Source organism: Octopus sinensis, linkage group LG4 (genome assembly GCF_006345805.1).
Source record: "Octopus sinensis linkage group LG4, ASM634580v1, whole genome shotgun sequence".
In the NCBI taxonomy this organism is placed as follows: domain Eukaryota; kingdom Metazoa; phylum Mollusca; class Cephalopoda; order Octopoda; family Octopodidae; genus Octopus; species Octopus sinensis.
This window is the reverse complement of record NC_043000.1, coordinates 50,018,915-50,041,414: the sequence shown is the minus strand read 5'-3', so window position 1 is coordinate 50,041,414 and position 22,500 is coordinate 50,018,915. Positions and strand designations below refer to the sequence as shown.

The 22,500-nt window shown below is 34.3% G+C and overlaps 1 protein-coding gene and 1 long non-coding RNA gene across 11 annotated transcripts in view; one reads left to right on the top strand and one right to left on the bottom strand.

The window, feature by feature from the left end:
- LOC115210389 (bone morphogenetic protein 1) overlaps positions 1-22,500 on the bottom strand; it is a 2,987,986-nt gene that overhangs the window by 1,860,201 nt on the left and 1,105,285 nt on the right. For all 10 annotated transcript variants that reach the window (XM_029778966.2, XM_029778967.2, XM_029778971.2 and 7 more), the window contains one exon: positions 5,451-5,785. The gene's annotated coding sequence lies outside the window, so the exon portion shown is untranslated. The remainder of the gene's footprint in view (positions 1-5,450; positions 5,786-22,500) is intronic.
- LOC118762951 overlaps positions 20,021-22,500 on the top strand; it is a 5,352-nt gene continuing 2,872 nt past the window's right edge. Inside the window, exons 1-2 of the long non-coding RNA XR_004998704.1 lie at positions 20,021-20,031; positions 21,844-21,850. This is a non-coding gene — a long non-coding RNA (uncharacterized LOC118762951). The remainder of the gene's footprint in view (positions 20,032-21,843; positions 21,851-22,500) is intronic.

The following is a 22,500-nucleotide window of genomic DNA, read 5'->3' as shown; positions in this document are numbered from 1 at the left end:
TATTATTATTATTTGGTATTTCATTTTTTGTTTGCTTTTATTCCATGCTGGCATATTAATTATAAGAACCTCTCTGTGAGTTTAGAAGAGTTCTAGAGAATCAGATTCACTCATCTCTATTGATCTTACACGGTTGCTTATAAATTTGTAATAGCTTGAGACAGACAGAAAGAGAGAGAGTGTGTATGCATGTGTGTGTGTGTGTATGTGTGTGTGTGTGTGTGTGTGTGTGTGTGTGAGTAATGGAAAATATAAAATGGATGTGAAAGAATTATCATGGTGTATCAGCTTAGCTATGGTGTAGTTTAGTGTAGTATAGTGCAAGTCCACTATTAATTCCATTGTTTGTTTGTTGCTAATATGACTCCTCTTGTCAAGCATTAACAGATGAACAAATCAGGACACCATGGTTGAAATCACATCCATAGCATTACAAACTGGAACTAATTAATTTCTTCTATTTAAACTATTCAAACAGTACATCAAGTTGTTGGTTGCTATCTACAGATTCTATTGTGCACATGTACACACACACACACACACACACACAAACACACACACACACACACACACACACACACACACACACACACACACACACACACACACACAAATACACATACAAGAACACATACGTGCATGCATACAACTGAACAAAAACATAAACGTAAACATGAACTTGGGTGTATAAAATAAATTAACATTATGTGAAATATTTTTGGACGTTTTTTTTTTTTTTTTTTTGGTGTGTGTATGTGTATATGTATGAGTGTTGCTGTTTCCAGTTTTCCCAACAGTTTCTGCTTTGCCTTTTCTTGTTATTTTTGTCGATGCTGTTGATGTTTTGATTAAACTATTGTTGTTCTAATCATAACACAAACATACATCAACCTTCGCTATTGATTCCATTAGCTTAACAAGGTGTGTTTACAGTTTTCTTTATTGGTTTATATTTCTTCGTTTATTTCATGAGTTGAAACACTTAATATATTAATTGTGTTTTTGTTTCAGCTTCCTTTAGGTTTTTTTCTTTCTTAATTTGAGGAAGTGGTGCTGGTGGTGATGATGGAGAGGTAGGGCATTAGGTTGCTCATTGTCACAATGTTTTAAAGATTAAAATTTTGAAGAAACCTGCTAATAGTTTCTTTTCCATATCAAACATTTCTCTTCGGTTTTAAAGAGAGTAAGTAGCATTTTCTATGTTTCCAATTATGCACTATTCTAAGTTTATATATCCTTATGTAAAATTTAACAATAATTCAAATAGGGGAGTACCTCATACAAAAAAATATACACATGGGCACAGGCATACCTGTATGGTAAGAAGCTTGCTCCCCATCCACATGGTTCCAGGTTCAGTCCCACTGCATGGTGCCTTGAGCAAGTGTCTTCTACTATAGCCTCAGGTTGACCCAAGCCTTGTGAGAGGATGTGGCGGATGGAAACTGAAAGAAGCCTGTCGTATATATATGTGTGCATGTGTGTGTATGTGTGTGCATGTATGTGTGTGTGAGTGCATATGTGTATGTGTGCATGTATGTCTTTGTGTCTGTGTTTGTCACCCCATCTCTACCACTTGACAACAGGTGTTGGAGTGTTTGTGTCCGTGTAACTTAGCAATTCAACAAACGATATCAACAGAATAAATTCCAGGCTGTTATAATTTTATTTTCACATTGTTTTGTAATACTTTTATGTTCACATTGTTTTGTATTATTCATGCATTATCTTAGAGCTTCAGAGACTTCAATGATGTTACTGTTGCTTGGGTCAGACAAATTTGTTGCAGCAGATTTTCTATGCTGGATGCTCCCCCTGTTGCAGACCTTCATTGGTATCCAAGCAAAGTGATATTTCCTTATGGATTTTGAAAATGTATGGCACAATGTCTAAACTTGTTTTCACAGAAGACTGTAAACAAATGACACCACTTATATGACAGTGACATTCATTTACAATTACACTGCAATGTCAAGACAAGGAGACATGAACATACGTGCACACACACACACACACACACACGCACACACACACTCACACACACATGAAAGGCTTATTTTAGTGCCTATCTACCAAATTTACTCACAAAGTAAAAATCATCCTGGGGCTATAATAGAAGATACCTGCCCAATGTGTTATGCTGTGATATTGAACCAAGCAGTTGTGAAGTGAGCCTCTTAACCACTTGGACATAACTGCACCTAATTCTTATTCATTCACCAATGCAGTACACCAGGCTATACATAAGTAACCCAATGACAGTTTGGTATTCTGTGGTAAACCGCAGTAACTGAAATGTTGTTTTCGGAGTTCAGAATGCCAGGAGTATGAAAGAAGTAGAGGTGAACTACTCATGAGACCAGAATCCTATCTATACATAATACATACATACATACATACATGATGGCTGCCCCCTCATTATCGAGTATGACCATTGCACGAAGCTCAACTGTTATTGGTGCTGTGATCGAATGTGACTTTTATTTGCTTTTTAAAGCTACAGCCAGCCATTCACTTGAGACTCACAGCACTATCAACAATCATGAACAATGTTATCATGCAATGCCTGTGCAAGAAGACTTTTTTTTAAAGTGTGGAAAGGCTGTGCACTGAGTCAATCCCACTCACTAAGCAACAGCAGCCATAATCCAAAAAGGAGAACAAGTCAACATCATCGGTAACCACTGAGTCGCAGGTTTTATGTCGGAGTTATCCCAGTTACCTGCGTTACCTTTTCCTAGAAGGATGCCCTAACAAAGGCTAGGAGTCCTTCACTCCCAATGGTTTAACTGCGCGATCGGGTATTCAGTCCGATTATTTCTATGTCCCCGTGCATTATACAGACTTAAGCCATAAGAAAACAAAAAAACCTTCCTTCTTTCCTTCCTTCCTTCCTTCCTTCCTTCCTTCCTTCCTTCCATCCATCCATCCATCCATCCATCAATACATACATACATACATACATACATACATACATACATACATACATACATACATACATACATACATACATACATACATCAAAACCAGAAAGGAGAAAGTTGATTTGAAGACTACAGATCCAAGCCTTCGTTGGAACTGTACAACTCTGTAAAACTTTTGCGAAATTTATCATTTAAGTGTATATAAACATGTCCAGATATGCAAGTATATGCATGAGAAGACACACATAGAACAAAACATACAAATCTGCACATTAGTATAGTTATACCTAAAATCTCCAAGAAGTTAAGGAGATAGACAAAGAACATGCTGTCTCACTCCAGTTTAGAACTTCTAGATTTTTGATGTAATTATACTAATGCATTCATCTGTTCTAATTTAATTAAATTCTATGTCTTTGTGCAGCTGAAGATTGCTCTGCATTTTAAATTGATTTAATGATTGCATTGTTCAATTAAATGGAGTTGCATGAAACGACCGTACTGCATTACCTCTGGATATCCTTGTTACTTATTTTGATTTTAATCACTTTACTTTGAAATTGTATGGATAATACTGTACTAATTTCTGGTGCCTCAACTTAAGTACCATATTCATCTGAATCTCTCTCTCTCTCTCTCTCTCTCTCTATATATATATAATATATACATATATACACATATGCACACATGCACAAACAAATACACACACATATATGTGTGTGTTTGTGCATGTCTGAAAAGTTATTCAGATATATTAAAAAGTGAAAACTTGCATGCAAAGCCTAGTTAAGACTTAATGAATAAAATCTTTTTGAAGATCAGTTCATAATAATTGACCCTTTTCAATCAATATAAAGAAATACTCATTACATGGTATGGTAATAATTTCATTATATATTACTAAGTCATCATTATTTCATCCAATTAAGCAGAAAACTACTGCGCCAATCTTTGTTGTGTAACAGTATAACTGGATTTTTGGAGAGAAGATTAATATAACAATCATTGAGAAAAGCAATAAGGCTTCAAACTAATCAATAGTTATATTCTAAATTTTCCTTTATTTTTTATTTTATTATGTATTGTGTGTGTGTGTGTGTGTGTATTATGTATGTATGTGTATATATATATATATATATATATATATATATATGTATGTATGTATGTATGTATGTATGTATGTATGTATATATTGATTAGATAGTGAAATTCTTCCTTTATATTTATTATGTAAATATTATACAAATAAAGAAAAATCAAAATATAAGTAAGAGCATTGAGGCAAAAATATCAACGTTTTTTAGCAAAGAGATTTAACCCTTCATGTTCTTGTACAGTAAGAAGGGTGTGTCCATTTCAGAAATTTGTAATTCCTCTTTTTACTCTATTTCACGAATGACAATGCAATAAGTGCAATTTGTTTTATGCCGAAGCAGGAACAGAATAAATCTTTGATGGAAAATTTTCTTACAGAGCCTTTCAAGTAGTTTGAAATTATCTGAATATAAAAAGGTATGATGAATCGTTTTCCAATTTCATTTTCTTTTTTCTCTCTATTTGATGCAAATTATAAAATCATATAACATATACGGTGTTTGCATAATATGTACTCACCTGTTTGTCAATTTAAGAGCTCATGTCAGAGCAGAGATTAGTTGTATAATGCACACACACACACACTCATATACATACACACATATATGTACATACATACATACATACATACATATATATAAATATATATATATATATGCATATATTATATATATATATGCATATATATATATATTCATTTTTATGCATATACTCAACACAACACAAATGATTTGTGTTGTTATAGTATTATTTGATATATATATATAAATATATATATATATATATATATATATATATATATATATATATATTATATATATATATATTATATATAAATATGTATATATATACATATATATATATACGTGTATATATATATATATATATATATATATATATATATCAAATAAAACTATAATAACACAACACAAATTCATTTGTGTTGTGTTGTGTATATACATAAAAATGATATATATATATATATATATATATATATATGTGTATATATGTATGTAGAAAAATAGACACACAGACAGAGGCAATGCTACCCCAAGTTTAGAAAATAATATTCACTATTGGTAAAGCAACAACAACAAGAAAGAACATGCAAACAGATTCTGTTTGAATTCTGAGGTAGTCAAAGATTTCTCAATGGCTGTTGGCACTGGATTCCATAGAAATAGTTTATAATGATGTATTTCATTTGCTCACCTGTGGATATTTGAAAACAATGCAAAATGACTTAAAAAATTTTTTTTTTGCTTTGTTTTTGAAGGTTTTCATGCAGTTTATTATCTGATTGCTTTTTTTTTTATTTACCATTTTGTGGTTATTACTATTGAAAATATATTTTGTCAAAGGAAATTTACTTAACATTTTCAGGCAAACAGTAATAATGGAGAAATTTGCAATAAAAACAAATTTTCTTACCTTTGTTATTCTTGTCTGTTTCTTTTCACTGCATTCTTGTATAGTTTATCATTAAAGCCAATAGCTTAGGAATTTACCGGTCTGGGTTTATCATGTGTGTATATATATATATTTTTTTTTTGTATATATATACAAATATATATATATGAAGCAATTTATTTTGTTTTGTTTTGTGGTAGTTGGTGTGTTTTAGTTCTTGTTGGTTGTGTAACTAAGGGTTGAAATTCTTGACTTATAGGTTTTTGTTTCTTTTTTTTCTACTTTTTTTTAAAGTTTTTTTTCTTCTTTTTATGTTAGGGCCAGTCTGTTAAGACACACACAAAGGCTTTTGTCAGCTGAAAATATACAAAGAAGTTAAAACATCCACTAAGTAATTTATTTGCTTAAAGTTCCATGTTGTTTAATCTTATGTCTGTGCGTATGTGAATGTGTATGTTTGTTTAATGTTCATGTACATCTTTAACAATCATTATATACAACGAATTATAAATCAAAGTTGAAAAATGATATACATATATAAAATACATACAACAATATTTACTCATGTATTTATTTATTTATTTATTATCTTTTTAATATAATGTTTTAACACAACACTTTCCATCTCTATGAGGCAGTACTGAATGCTATACTCTTTTACTCTCTTTTACTTGTTTCAGTCACTTGACTGCGGCCATGCTGGAGCACCGTCTTTAATCGAGCAACTCGACCCCAGGACTTATTCTTTTGTAAGCCCAGTACTTATTCTATCGGTCTCTTTTGCCGAACCGCAAAGTAACGGGGACATGAACACACCAGCATCGGTTGTCAAGCAATGCTAGGGACAAACACAGACGCACAAACACACACACGCATATATATATATATATATATATATATATATACATATATACGAAGGGCTTCTTTTCAGTTTCTGTCTACCAAATCCACTCACAAGGCTTTGGTCGGCCCGAGGCTATAGTAGAAGACACTTGCCCAAGGTGCCACGCAGTGGGACCTAACCCAGAACCATGTAGTTGGTAAGCAAGCTACTTACCACACAACCACTCCTGCGCCTACAATATTTACTTAATATTTACTAAATTTTTCAATGTACTAAATTTTTCAATGTTCATAACTGCTTTCACAATACTACATCTTGCGCAAACATGTTCCCTACAGCACAGAATTACAACATAATATTGCACGAGATTTATGATGTCTTTCATTAAACATTTCCCTTTAGATATGGTTTATGAGCCACTTTATATATGGTTTATGTATCATATTTCGGAATTGATTGCTGCACAGAAATATGTACTTTATATTTCTAATAGTAATAGCTTCATGATGTGGTACAGTGCTGGCTGAACTGGTTGTTTAAAATTATATACATTCATATCCTGCCCTGAAACTAGTTTGGTTCAGTTAGTCTCTGTCTAAGACAGTTAAAACTTCATAAATATAGTTCATTTAGATATAGATTGGTACCATAGGGAGGGAAAGAGAAAATGAAATGCATGATTGAAGAGTAGCTTGATAGCCACATTGCAAGGTTTAAAGATATACATTGGCTATAAGAAGGAAATGGTCAACCATTCTGGTATTTCTTTTCAGAGTCAGTAGACAAACTGAATCAAAAATCCTTTTATTATTAATATATCTTGACTAACACACAAGGTCAGTTGAGGTTACTTGAGCTTCTTAATATACGACTCTTCTCTACTTTTCTCTATCCTTCTCTTCCACTTCCTCACCACAGCCTTCGCTCATCTCCCTTGTAAAATCAAGATCCTCATCCACATTGTTGACTGCTATGGTTCAGGAATTCCAGGATAGCTCGTCAGTAAACCAGCTATTCATATTGCCAGCCATTTGGACAACTATCGGCATCATAATCATCACCAATATTATCATTGTCCCCCTCCTCCTACCGTCATCCTACCCCAACCCCCCTCTCATCCTACACCTGCCCTACCCTCACCTACCGTCCCCCTCCCCTACTCTCTTTGTCGTCGTTGACATCATTGCCGTCATCATCATCATCATCATCATCATTTAGTGTCTGCTTTCAATGTTGACATGGTTTAGATAGTTTGACTGGAACTGGTAAGCTAGAGAGCTGCACCAGGTTCCAGTCTGATTTGGCTTGGTTTCTACAGCTGGATGCCCTTCCTAATGCCAACCACTCCAAGAGTGTAATGGATGCCTTTTATGTGCCACCGGTTTGACAAGTCTTCTCAAGCACTGCATATCTCCAAAGGTCTCAGTCACTTGTCATCACCTCCATACACACACACACACACATATAATTTTTTATCTTTTGCTTGTTTCAGTCAATAGACTGTGGCCATGCTGGGGTACTGCCTGGAGGAATTTTAATTGAACTAATTGACACCAGGATTTATTTTCTTTGTAAACCTGGTACTTATTCTAACAGTCTCTTTTGCCAAACTGCTAAGTTATGGAGATGTAAACACACCAACAACAGATGTCAAGTGATGGCAGAAGACAAACGCAGAGAAAAAGACACTCACATACACACACATATTGTTCTTCCTTTTCTGCGTATCACACATGACACACTGAACATATTTCCCTGATATCCATGTATCGTATATGATACACATTCCCAATTATTTTCAACCACCACAGTAACTTGGGACTTATGAAAGGTAAGCTTTATATCACTCAAAGCATTTGTAAAACAAGCTACCTAAAAGTCTGAAAACAAGTGTGGACGTTGAGGACACACTTATGAAAATACTTAGGACCAATTATGGGTTAAATTATTTTACAATCAAATAAATATTTGCTTTTTAAACAAAGTTCACCTAGCTAAGCTCTGTGGATTGGCTTAATTTGATTCAGTTAGTTTTAGTTTTAAAATGATTGTTTTTAAGAATCAGATAATAAGTAGCAAATCTTCAAAGCTGTTTGAGCTTTGGGTAGAATGTCATATGGCATTTGTTGTGATTCCCGTTGTTGGGAGTTCATATCCTGTCAAGGTAAATGTTACCATTTATCCATTCATGGGTTCGTAAAAGGTTATCAATCCAGGACAGTAGATTGGTAGAAATATTAAAAACAGAGGTTCTCAACCAGGGTCCATATGACCCTTGGGTGCACCGTATAAGATTTTGGTGGGGTCTGCACAAATAAAATAGTAAATTGGGAATTCACACTAGTATTCTAAGGGTTCATGAAAAATATTTGTTTTAGATGAATTTATTACAATAAATAAGTGTGTTTATTTCACTAACATTTTACATAGCTTTATATGTTTCCAGCCACTAAAACACATTCTCTTATAGAGTACAGACCTACATGGTTGATTGTGTGAAAAACAAAATAAGAATTTTGAAAGAAGTACCTATAAAACTAATTTTTAAACAGTGAATGGCAGAATAAAAGAGAAATGAAAGGGATCCATAGGTAAAAAAAATATTTATGAACGACTGATTTAAAGGGTCAAGAAAGATTCTTGCACTGTCTGCTTTGGTTCTTTGTATTCTGAAAGCAATGTCTGCAACAACACTAGGGCCAAGCTGTATTAGCCGAAGTGAGTGGTCTGTCTTTTTGGATAAATATCTGTGGTATAATGGAGAAATCTAAGTATTTCAGGACCATATTCATGAGTGATGAGAAACAGGAATGCTAGAACTTTAGTTACATGCACCAGCTCCAGTATTCGATCCTCAGAAGTGGAGAGGTGGAAAAGTCAAATTCACTATCTTCAATTTGGATTTTGTGCCTGTCCTCACCTATGGCCATGAATGTTGGGTAATGACCAAAAGAGTATGATTGCAAATACAGGTAGCTGAAATAGGATGCTTCTGCAAAACATCTTAGGTAATGTTACTTGACAGGTAGTGTAGCTCAGAGATTTGGAAGTATCTTCAACTAGAGCCACTACTTCACTCCATTGAGAGGTCATAACTCCAGTACTACAAACATGTGAATAGAATGTCATAGGAAAGAATCACAAAAGAGATTCTTCAGGCCAAGCTAAGTGGCACTAAATAATATCCATAATCTCAGTTGGTTTATGCTTGGAAATTCAGATGGAATGTAATGGACTGTTGCTTCCGATAGGACCCTATGGTGTATGTCCCTGAGGACACTTCTCTCGTGATCCTCTATGGAATAGTAGTTAGAGAAGAAAGATGGATAGTGAGGGGGGGACTTCCTTGCAACAGCGACTGCTAGTCTTCTTCAGATGATCAGTCCAGGTTTGTACATGCAGTGTATAGATTCATTGGCAGTCTTGATTAAATTCAACTACGTGTATGACCAATTAGTACAGATTAAGTTTGGATGCCTGGCTCTGTTTAGAAACCACAACTACTCAACTAGCTCTCTTTGGTCAGAGAAATCAAGTTATGTTGCTTTAACACACATCCATAAATGTTGATTTTTTATTTTTTCATTTTTTATTAGTTTATTATTATTATTATTATTATTATTATTATTATTATTATTATTATTATTTTGTAGCAAGACAAGTTTGTACAGGATTTGATTTCAATTAAATTTCAATTAGGAAAAAAGTTTTATTAATATTTTCTTAAGATTCACACAGTGATTTTTAAAAGAGTTTATAAAAATTCATAGAGTGGTTAATGTGATACTTATAAACAAAATGTTTTGGCTATTTTTGGCTAAATATAATTCTTAAATGTTATTTCTCTTATTATTTCTACATAAACTCCAAATATTTGTCATATCCAAATAACTTTTCTATGAAATCAATCATCGAAACTAATGATATAATATAGGAGACTTTTCTCTTGTAGGTCAGCTTGATGACAGAGAAATGTTTACTGAAATCAGTTCCTGAATTCATCAAGTAAATTTATTTGACATTAATTAATTGTTCATTATCTTTATCTTTTGCTTATCAATTCTTGCTCTTAAGAAACTATTGTTGTTATTACTGTTGTTGTTGTTTTCATTTGTTTGCTAATTATTTTCTCACCAATTGTTATCATTTATTCTCTCAAAGCTCATCCATCTGTATCTATTGCCAATTATACTGGTGACTGGAATTTGTTATTAAACCTCCAGGAAGTTAGTTAGAATACCACTGTTTATTCATCTGTATGTTATAAGTTTACAATCTGGCTATCTACCAATTTGCCAATAATTTACCAATTCACAAAGTTATCTTTCTACAACCTAGCAATCGATTTCATATACATTAATTCTCATCTGCTGCTCATAATTTCAATATTGTTTCATTAATATTTAAAACAAAAAATTTATTATTCTCTTGCATCTAAATGTCTATAAAGAATCCATTATTATCATCAAGTCCCCATGAGTTGAACTGTTGCTTTTTAAATTTCTTTCATGAAATACCCGTATCTATTTGGGTCTTGTTACATCTGTGCTACTCAGGCATTAAAATATTTATATCAAAGCATCATATTAATAGTCCCTATCAGTGGTAGATTCTTGGCAGCAGAGGAGTTGATTCACTTTCAATTTCCATTTTCAATGGCCCAACTTATTATATATGGTAAACCTTTACACCGATATGAATGCCAGAAATACCCATTTTCTCTACCCTCTAAATCTAAAGGCTCTATGCCAAAGTATACATCATCATGATCATGATCCTTGACTTTTTGTTGTTCAATTTTCCATGCTTGCATAGGTCTGGTGGAATTCATAGATGCAGAGTTGAGTTTTCTATGGCCAGGTACTCTTTCTGTCACCAACCCTCACCTATTTCCAAGCAAAGTAATATTTTCTGATGATAAGATGTATTGCCCCCTGCAGACTAAAAATGAACATCATTGTTCATATCACAATGATGTTTATTTACAACTGTTGAGTGATGTTAAGTCCAAGACCGACACACACACACACACACACACGCACACAAACACACACGCACACACACACACACACACACATACATACAACAAATTTCTTTCAGTTTTCAGCCACCAAACACATTCACAAGACTTCTCTATGTAGAAGGCACTTGCTCAAGTTGGCATGCTGTGGGGTTGAATTTAGAAGTACATAAACTGGCTGATAGATTAAGTCTACCATCTAAGTAAGCAGGCCATGTCCAAATTTGAACACTGATACACAAACTCTTGGTGTTATCAGAAAGTTTCTAAAGCACACAGTTGTGCTGTTTGAGCAAATATATTTCTTTATTGCCCACAAGGGGTTAAACATAGAGGGGACAAACAAGGACAGACAAACGGATTAAGTCGATTACATCGACCCCAGTGCGTATCTGGTACTTTATTTATCGACCCCGAAAGGATGAAAGGCAAGGTCGACCTCGGCGGAATTTGAACTCACAATGTAATGACAGACGAAATACGGCTACGCATTTCGCCCGGCGTGCTAACGTTTCTGCCAGCTCGCTGCCTTCATTTGAGCAAATAGATTTTAAAGCATCCTTCAGCACTAGCTAGAAGGTGATGACAGCAATAAGTATAGATCCAAGGATTGTATGAACTACAGAGGCACTATGCAATAATAACAATGTGCTATGGTTATGAATAATCATCTGATATCGTTTTGAAGCATATGTGGGTCTCGGGCAAACTTGCTGCAGTTCCCAATCCTTTCAATATCTTCCTAAAATTTGCTATGAAATGACTGAAAGATTTGGATAAAATTCTGACACACTCTGGTACACTCTCCATAAATATCAGATATGGTGGCAACACATCCTATTTACATTATTTACATTTGACAGATATTTGTCCTCGTCTTGTTTGTTGTTAGCACAATATTTTGGCTGATGTACCCTCCAACCTTCATCGGGTATCTTGGGGAAATTTCGAACTTGGGTTCTTATTCCTAAGGTATTTTTTGATATTATTATTATTCAGGTTATTAGATTTATAACCCCTAAAATTGCCCACAGGCATATGGCATAGTGGTTAAGAGTGCAGGTACTAACCCCAAGATTCTGAGTTCGATTCCTGGCAGTGACCTGAATAATAATAATAATATTGAAAAATGCCTTAGGAATGAGAACCCAGGTTCAAAATTTCCCCAAGACACCTGATGAAGGCTGAAGGGTATATCAGCCGAAAAGTAGTGTTAACAACAAACAAACTGAGGAGAAGTATCCATCAAATGTAAAAATAGAACCGTAACATCCTATGGTATTTACAAATTGAAAATATCTACTAAACTAAATGAAGCATTTTACAAATATACAGTATGGATATAAATGACATGTAGAGCAAACTTCTCTCACTGTGAAAGCAATTGATCTAAATGGATGATTCTCAGATAGACATGCAATAGTCTGTATTTCCCTGTTGAATTGTACCAAATGGATCAGAAAATGTATGTAAAACAGGTCTCACTAGAGTCTGCAGCACTTGGAAGACTAAGAAACATGATCTGTAACAGGCAGGTTAGCAACCAACTAGAAGCTCTATTAGTCAACACCCTTATTCTCTATTAAACATGAAGACTACAATGTGACAATACATGAAAACTAGAAGTTTCTGAAATTTTGTATCTATGATTTATATATTATGAATTGTCTTATAATAATATCCCAAAGGAACTTCAGATATTGTTATGAGACAGACATAGATATACTTTCATAACAAAAGCTCTTAACATGACATTCACCATTACTGTCATAATAATAAGAAATGGATAAAGCAACTCAATCATGTTATTAGAAGGTCACCTTATGATAATACAATGCTGGTATTCTGCCCAAACAACCTAAACCTAAGATAATGTGGTAGTTTAACTAAAACATGGATGTTTCAGATCTGCAAATGATATAGGTTTATCATCCAGCAGAGGAGAACAGATCAGTCACTGAAAGGGGTTGGCAGTGGTCTTGTTGGCAGGAGTGGGTGAATATCCAGAAAGGACTAAGAATATATATATATCATCATCATCATCGTTTAACGTCTGCATTTCATGCTAGCATGGGTTGGAAGATTTGACTGAGGTCTGGCAAACCAGACTCCATTCTGATCTGGCAGAGTTTCTACAGCTGGATGCCCTTCCTAATGCCAACCACTCCGAGAGTGTATATATATTAATAGTTATCACCAAGCTAACATGGCAGTCCAGAAAAATAGGATGAATGCTGCTGTTGATTAGCTCCAAGAGGCCATTGTCTCTAGCTAGCTAGATGCGATGGCCTCTTGGAGCTAATCAACGGCAGCATTTGTCCTGTGTCACATAGCTAGCTAGAGGCGATGGCCTCTTGGAGCTAATCAATGGCAGCATTCATACTATTTTTTTGTACTGCCATGTTAGCTTGGTGATAACTAATTATATCCAGTGCCACTGCTGTAGTCCCCTTTATAGAGAATTACAAATAATGATATTTCTATTTTATACACATATATATATATATATATAAAATAATATGTTACAATTATTCAATAGTCAAGATAAAAGTCTGAGTTTCGGATGCCGAAGTGGAAATCCACAACACCATCTCTTCGGCCAGAAAACCGAAGCGATGATGTTGTGGATTTCCACTTCGGCATCCGAAACTCAGACTTTTATCTTGACTATTGAATAATTGTAACATGTTATTTTATAGATAAATTTCCTCTATTTACATAATATTGAGGTCTCTTTCTTTCTTTTGTTATCTTACTGTTTTTACCATATATATATATATATATATATATATATATGGAGGTTATGTTAAGAATAAGAATGCATGTAAATATAATGTGGAAGCACCATAGAGCTGTAGTAAGCTTTTCATAAGCTAGTCTATAGCCCTGTAATTTTGTTGCAATTTTCCAAAAGAATTAATTGAAGTTGAAGGGGCACCATTTTCTGTCAGTAGATAAAATTCAGATGGTATTGCAAGTGGTATCAGATGCCTTCTGTAGTGTTTTTTGGGGCATGGAAGAAACACTGGGGTCAGTGTGTGTGTACATTCCCAGTCAGACTATTTTGATGGGAATGGTGTTGGCATATAAATAATTTATGAAATACGTTATATATTAGAGTATTGGTTCAATCTCTTTGTATTATTCCATTATACTCAGTCTTTGTTTCTGTATAATTTTAATTTGTATAAATTTAATTTGTAGACACAATGGTTGAGATGATAGCTTAACAAGAAGTAAGTGTCCTTGAAATGAGTTTTATTTGCAAGAAAGGAGGGAAGGAAAGGTAAAAAAAAAAGGACAAAAATGGTAAAATTATTAAGCAGCTTCTGTAATCCAGGGTTTAGACATAAATTATTAAAGAAGCAATCAAATGAAATGATATACATTTCTGGAAGGTAATTTGTAATTACCTATTTCTTTTAGTACTTAACAAATTAGTTTGTCGTATTTTTTTCCCTTTGTTAACTACTATATTTTATTTCATTACCTTTTACTGTTACTATACTTTACACCCTGATGTTGTCTTATATTACTCGAGTTTTGTATATATTATTTAACTATCTTCTATTATGTTTAGAAATCCACTAATTAGTTTCACTTATTTGCTTCGTTAACTGCTTTTACTTAATCATTTATAAATGCCCTTACTACTATAGCCTATTTATGTTCACTGTGTATCTCTCCCTAGACTGAACTCTTTTATTTTACCTTACCTTTAATTAACACCTATTACACACCCTCACTAGTCTAACATCAGTATGTTGTCTATTTCACCTATATTTACTTTATATTTCTTTTTACTTTGTTATTTTCCCTTTGTTTCAATTTTCAGGTTTGTTTACAGTATATATTCTAATTCCAGCTCCTCACCACAAAGCAGTCCCATTACAGCTAGTTCATTAATCATCTTTTGTTATTGTTTACAACATTTTTTTTTTTACTTCTCTTCCTCTTTTTCTGTCTTCTCCTTATTCTTCATCTCTCTCTTTCTTTATCTCTCTCACCCTCCTTGTTTTTTTTCTTCTCTTTCTTCTCCTACCTTCTTATCGTATATCTTACTTCCATTTCAGTTTTACTTAGTTTTTCTTTATCTTCTCTGACACCTTCTTATATACACACAATCTTCCAAGACTGCTGGACCTCTTTTCTCTTCTAGAAATGTAGGTTATTAAATTAATCACCTATGTTTTCCTTAATATTTCAACCTTGGATTATAGATACTATTTACTTAGTTAATAACTCTTACCATTAACTTTTCTTACACTTACAATTTTTTGCAAAAGTTGTTCATATTCAAAAGTAAGTGAACAGCTACTATACACAACTGTGTGTGTGTGTGTGTGTGTGATGGTAAATTGGCAAAATCACCAGAATATCGGATAAAATGTTTAGTAGCATTTCTTCTGACTCTCTGCTTCCTGAGTCAACTTTGCCTTTCCTCATTTAGGGATCAACAAATAAAGAACAAGTCAAAGATAGTGGGATGGCAAAATTCTTAAAGCATTGGATGAGATGTCTTGTGGTACTATCTGTTTTTGCTCTATGCATTCTGAATTCAAATAATGCCTGAAGTTGCACAAAAGAAAAAAGGAAAATACAATGGCCAGTCACACTTAAGTCAGAATTTATGACTGACTTATTGTAATCAATAATTGAAGGAAAACCTCTCAAAACACAGTTTCCTTGGTTCGACAGGAGGATCAGCTTCCATCGTAAATATGCTTGTGTGCATATGTATGCATGTGTGTGTATGTATGTGTATATGTATTTATGTCTGAATGCATGTGTGCATCTACGTATGTTTATATACACACATGCATATATATATCTATAATATCTGTACATAGAAATTATATATATATACACATATGTGTATGTATATATATGGGTGTGTGTGTGCATATGTGAATATGTGCATATATATGTATGTTTTTCTCCTATGATTGACCAGACTATCAGATGTTGTTATAGATCACTGGTTACAATGTGATTTGCATTGCTTTAGCTTTTTGAATGATGCCACCCTACTGCCTAGCCAAGCAGGATAACATTATCCTCTGATTGGAAGGCTGTTCTATCACAGGTTTACCCATTTACAGCTGAGTGTACTGGAACAATGGGAAATGAAGTGTTTTGCTCAAGGACACAATGTACAACCAATCTGGGAATTAAAACACCAAACCACTGGACCATGTGCTTCCCATGTGAGTGCATGCATGTATCTATCTATCTATCTATCTATCTATCTATCTATCTATCTATCCAGCTACCATTCATCCATCCGTGGGTGTATATGTATATCTATCTATCTATCTATCTATCTATCTATGATAATAATAGTAAATAATATATTATATATATATATACATACAAATAAGCATATATATATATATATATATATATGCATATTTGTATGCATATATATGTGTGTGTGAGTGTGTGTGTGTATGCATATTTGTATGTGTATATGTGTGTGGTTTATACACATGCATACAGGCACATGTATGCACACACACACACACACCACACACACACACATACACACACTCACACATTCAAGCACACAAACGTACAAATTTTGAAAGTAAAGTTGACTTTGGTAGAATATGAACTCAGAATGCAGTAAGCTAGAAGGGATATTGTAACACATTCTATCTTCCAACCTAATGACTCTGGCAACCTTCTATATGTATATGCCTGCAGGCGTATGTATTCATATTTGTGCCTGTATGGATACATGTGCCTGTTTGTATATGTATATATATATATATGAATGAGAACATATGTGGTATAGACACATATAACCTCAAATAATCCTCAATCCCCAGCTGCTCATCTAACTAATTCAGTAATACGATCTCTGGTATAATAAATATATAGATGTATCGTTTGCATGTTGGCACATACACACATGCAGACCCACATTCCTGACCTTTAATTCCTTTCATGTATTATTTTCTATGACTGTTCTATATTATGTTTGATAGTCTGTGCCATTCGATTTTCATCTCCTATTCCATATTTTCACGCTTTATATTAACTATTAATCTAGCTCCAAGGATATCGGTCCATATGTCTGCAGTTTATAATGCACTGAACAGAACATATATATATATATATATATATATATCTTCATCTATCTATCTATCTATCTATCTATCTTTCTATCTATCTATCTCTCTATCTATCTATCTATCTACCTATCTATCTCTCTCTCTCTCTATCTAGCTATCATATATACATACATATATATATATATATAAATATATATATATGTATATGTGCATGTGTGTTGCTCTGTGTGTATGTAAAAATGTATACATGTATGTACACACACACAAACACACACACACACACACACGCACACATATATTCTTTTATTCTTTTGCTGATTTCAGTCATGGGATTGTAAACAGGCTGTGGCACTGCTTTCTGAGTATGTAGATGATGACATAGACCAACGATGAAAGCCAAACTAAATGTAATATATAAAACATATGCATCGAGATATTTTTCTGATGGTCTACTGATTATGCCGCCCCTACCCCCCCCCCCACCGCTACCACACGCACAAGCAGATACTTATAAGCTCATATGTACACATTTACATATAAGTCTCTACAATGATATCAAAAAAATTAATCGAAAGTGAACACAACAACAGTATTATATATTTTATAGTATAGAGAGATGTTGTAAATGGCTATTGTGACTCTTGCACAATATACTAGTTTCATTTTCAACTCATGACCTCAAATCATGTCACTTGTCAAACAATTACAACTAATATGCATGTGTGTTTGTGTGTGGGGGTGGGTGCTGTGTGTGTGTGTAGATATAATGGATACATGCATATCATATGCAAGCATGGCTGTGTGGTAAGAGATTTGCTTCCTAATTGCATGGTTTCAGGTTCAGTCCCACTATGTGGCATCTTTAGGAAGTGTGTTCCACTAAAGCCTTGTGAGTGGATCTGGTTGATGGAAACTGAAAGAAGCCCATTGTGTGTATGTCTGTGTGTATGAATATAATGAATACATGCATATGCAAGCATGGCTCCAGGTTCAGTCCCACTATGTTGCACCTTTAGGAAATGTCTTCTACTAAAGCCTTGAGCAGACCAAAGCCTTGTGAGTAAATCTGGTTGATGGAAACTGAAAGAAGCCCATTGTGTGTTTTTGTGAAAGAGAGAGAGAGAGAGAGAGAGAGAGAGAGAGAGAGGGAGAGAGAGAGGGAGAGAGAGAGGGAGAGAGAGAGAGAGAGAGAGAGAGGGAGAGAGAGAGGGAGAGAGAGAGGGAGAGAGAGAGAGAGAGAGAGAGAGAGAGAGAGTACATGTATGTTTGTGTCTCTTTGTCTTGATATTGCTCAACTGTTGTAGGTAAATATCATTCATTTTTAGTATTCTGTGAAAACTTGCTTGGAAACAGATTTGGTTTGGCAACAGAAAAAGCATCTGCCTCAGTAAACTCTGTCTAAAAAGTGTATATTGAAACAATGGCGTTCAGTGGCATGCCATGCTGGTGGCATGTATAAAGCGCCTTTTGAGCATTGGGCCTCATGGAGGCAAAGTGGCCGATGCTGGTGGCACGCGAATAGCTCCTTTTGAGTGTTGAGCCTCACAGAGGCAATGACCAAGACCTTTGGCATTATGTCGTGCTTGAGAAGAAGACCCATCAAGCTGAGCAAAATCAAAGTCATGGCAGATGCTGGAGTCATGTAAATGGCACTAATGGGTGCTATTTGTTAGACTGGGTGACAGATTAAATCTATCACCCAAGCAAACCATGGTGAGATTTGATTTCAAAATACAAAGGGATGGAACTAATACTGCAAGCCATCTCCTTTAAAATAATAAACTTTCTACCTATCCAACAGTTGAGATTGGTACTTTAATTTGCTGTCCCTAGAAATATAAAAAGTAAGGTTGGCTAAATGTATCTGGCTGTATGGTTGTTTAATCTCTGCGGGACATTTGAACTGTTATTTATAAGGTGCAGGGAATGGCTGTGTAGTAAGAAGTTTGCTTCCCAACCAACATGACTCCTTACGCAAAGTCTTCTACTACAACTCTGTGAGTGGAGGATTTGGTAGACAGAAACCAAAAGAAGGCGATCATATATATATATATTTATCATCATCATCATCATCATCATCATCGTTTAACGTCCGTTCTCCATGCTAGCATGGGTTGGACGGTTCGACTGGGGATCTGGGAAGCCAGAAGGCTGCACCAGGCTCCAGTCTTATCTGGCAATGTTTCTACAGCTGGATGCCCTTCCTAACGCCAACCACGGTCGGATTGGTGTATTTTATGTGCCACCGGCACGGAAGCCAGTCAAGGCGGCGCTGGCATCAGCCACGAGTCGGATAGTGCTTTTTACGTACCACCAGACCAGGGATCCTGGCTGAGATAGATAACGGGAAAGTTTACGAAAATAAACAAAAGACAAAGGCAGGTGTAGTACAAACAAACAAATGTATTAGTATAGCGCTCAGGAATAGAAATAGAAAAAGTCTTTTACGTTTCGAACCTACGCTCTTCGACAGAAAAATACACAGAAAAAAACAAGGAGAGAAGAAAAATGCGTGTAGGAGCTAACGATCTATCATGGCACCTGACTTTGGGCAGTGGTCAGATGTGAGAAGGACAGTAGGGGAGATAACAGGGTCAAGTGACTTCCAATACGAAGGTGCTCCCAACACAAAGGCGCGTGTGTGTATAAGAGAGTATGTATGTGCGTGTGAAAGAGAGCTGGTGGTCTGGATGTGTGTGTGTATGTATGTGTGGGTGTGGAGATGTGGGGATGGGTGTGTGGGTGGTGTGTTGTGATGTGATATGTGTATGTATGTATAGGTGTAAAGATGTTAGGATGGATGTGTGGATATATATGTATATATATATATTGTATATGTATATGTATATATATTGTATATGTATATATATATATATATATATATATATATATATAAGAGGAGTAAATGTAAGGATGAGCAAGTTAGGCAAATCGGTATGCAAATAATATGAGATACTTATAAAATACTTATTCAATCTCTGTAATTCTTGATATCATTTCTACTCAAGTTTAAATCACTTGAGTATTATGATGTGTATTCTATACGGAGACTATCAGTCTCTCATCTCTAAACTATATAAATATGTATGTATGCATCTATACTAATTTATATGTGCATGTGTATGTATTGCTGTCTCCTTGACCTTAAAATCATGTGGTAATGGTCAATGATTGACACTGTCATGCAAGCATCATCATTCATTTCCAATATTCTTAGGGCAATAATTACCTTGCCTGGAAACAGTTGTGAATGGTGACAAGAAAGGCATTTGGCTGTAGAAAATCTGCCTCAGATATCCTACATCTAACTCATGCAAGCATAAGAGTGTGGATGGTAAATGCTGCTGCTGCTGCTGATTATGACTCCTAGTAGATTATTTAGCAATATACACACTCTCTTATTGGTCATCATTTCATGCTTAGAGGGTTAATAATCACCATCCAACCTAAGAGCTTGGGAAAACAAGCATTCATACTAAGACGATGATGAGTATGATATGGTGTAGTATGAAAGTGTCAGTTTTGCATATTCATGCATGTATATGAATATTTGTGTATATGCATTTATGCTTGTGTGAGTATGTGTGTATGGGATACATGTGTTTATTACGTCTATATGGGAAGGCATATATATATTAAATTCAATTATATTTATTGTCATTATATGTATTAAAAAAAAGTATGAGACAAGATTAAATGAAATCAAAACCTGAAGCACAATCTAATTATGGCTTGATTTATTCCAGTGGAATTAATATTTTGTAAATGAAGCAAAAAAAGTAAATAAATACTCCAAAACTGCATCGACTAATAATATAGTATGTGTGTATGTATATACATATATATATATACATACATATATATATACATATGGGCATGTGTGTGAATAAATACATACAGATATATATATATATATATATATAATTTCAACAATGAGGGTAAAATTGATTAATTAATCAATTTCACCAAGTATTCAGTATGCAAAGGGACCATTTAAGGCGAATTCAAATTATTACATTATATAAAAGGGCTTAGTAAAATAAATTACTTTGCCGCATACTGAACTCATTAGAAATAGCAGCTAAAAAAACTTTTTTAAAACTATTTCTAATACTTAAAGAAAACCTCTCTCATATAGTGTTTGCTCAATTCAACTCGCGAGTTGAATTGAGCAAACACTATATGAGAGAGGTTTTCTTTAAGTATTAGAAATAGTTTTAAAAAAGTTTTTTTAGCTGCTATTTCTAATGAGTTCAGTATGCGGCAAAGTAATTTATTTTACTAAGCCCTTTTATATAATATATATAATATATATATATATATATATATATATATATATTATGTATGTATATATGTATGTGTACGTGTGTATAAAACAAAACATATATGCATTATTTTCCCTACAAATTTAACATTTTGTTTTAAAGAAATTTGGTTTATTTACTTGGATAATGGTGGTGGACTGATGCAAAGCAAAAATGTGCGACAAACTGCCTTGCCTCATTTAATTAATGTTTTATTGCAACATATCTTCTCCATATATTTCTGAGTTTTGGCTTTGTCCTTCATCCTGCTGTCTTTACATGTATCTAAGTATATGTATACATGCATGAGCATCATCGTGCTTTAGCACTTGTTTTCCATGCTGGCATGAGTTAGATGGTTTGACCAGAGTTAGCAAGCTGGAAAGTTGAACCAAGTTCCAATTTGATTTGACTTGGTTTCTAAGAGTGGATGTCCTTCCTAATGCCAACCACTTTCACTGATGCTGTCTACATGGCACCAGCATGAGTGCTTTTTATGTGGCACTAGAAGGAATGCTTTTTGTGTGGCACCGGCACAGAACTCTTGCAGGCTAGTCGCCTCCACCAGGGGATGCAGCCTTAACACTTCTGTTGTTAAGGATGGTTATATATATATATATATATATATATACATATATATTGCATTTCTAAATCTCTCAGAGAGATTTATACAGGAGCAGCATGATAAGGTGATATTATGTTGCTAACTTAATGTAGAAGTCCCATGAAAGGGAAGAATGCTACTGCTATTTAACCCTAGTAAACACCGTTTCCAATTGGCTATAACACATTTTTTGTGTCCTTATGTTTTCAAAGGGGGAGATAA